Below are 945 nucleotides of genomic sequence, written 5' to 3'. Positions count from 1 at the left end.
CCTACCTATCTTCTCTGTGTATACTAATAGATTACATTAAATTAGTATGATATGTTAATAAATGTTTCTTTTTTTACCTGAAGCAAATGTTATCTTTCCCCATTATTTTCGTCTTGGAGTATACCAGAATGCTTAATTTAGGCCTACATGTTAAAATAACAAAATAATCTGGGGGGGATACCCCCAGACCCCCCTACAGGGGCTTGGTTTGTCACCTTTTTTAGCCCTTCTGAGTTTGCAGGTATGTATATTAATGGTAATGTTAATTGGGTACACATATGCAATACATTTCAATATAATGGGACCTGACCTAACATGAAACTCTGGTTTTGGCCCGCGGCCCTCCACTCCGATTAATATTTGGCCCCTGACGAGAAAGAATTTGGGCACCCCTGCTGTAGGGGGATCGAACCACAGCCAAGGCGTAGTGTAGTTACTTGAACAGCGTTATGTTCAATCTGTTTATTACCACGTAATCCAACAATACAGTTTCATGAAGGTGGTTTATCGAACTGCCAGCATACTGGTAAACTTCCAACTGACATAATCCACATGATAGTTTGACAGCTCAATAAAGACATCAAATAAATAATTCAAACTGAAGAAGCAGTTTTATTAGACACAAGGTCAACAAAATATATAGACAGAGAAAGTGATTAAATATGTTTGAATTTTTTGTATATTGGTGATAAATATTTTATTCAAAAAACAAAGCTCATTCCTCTTTGGAAAATATGGAATTGTACATTCATTCAGTCTAGGTTTCACAATCTATGGAAATGTAACAACAGATTTACTACTGCCATTTAGTGTATGTGTGTGTGTGTAACATTTGTGTCTGTTTGTATGTCTGTGTTTATGTTTGTGTCTGTATGCCTCATATTTATTCACAGTGGGATCTGCTGTATGTATGTGTGTGTGTGTGTGTGTGTGTGTGTGTGTGTG

Source organism: Sprattus sprattus (genome assembly GCF_963457725.1).
Source record: "Sprattus sprattus genome assembly, chromosome: 11".
In the NCBI taxonomy this organism is placed as follows: Eukaryota; Metazoa; Chordata; class Actinopteri; order Clupeiformes; family Clupeidae; genus Sprattus; species Sprattus sprattus.
This window is presented reverse-complemented; position numbering follows the sequence as displayed.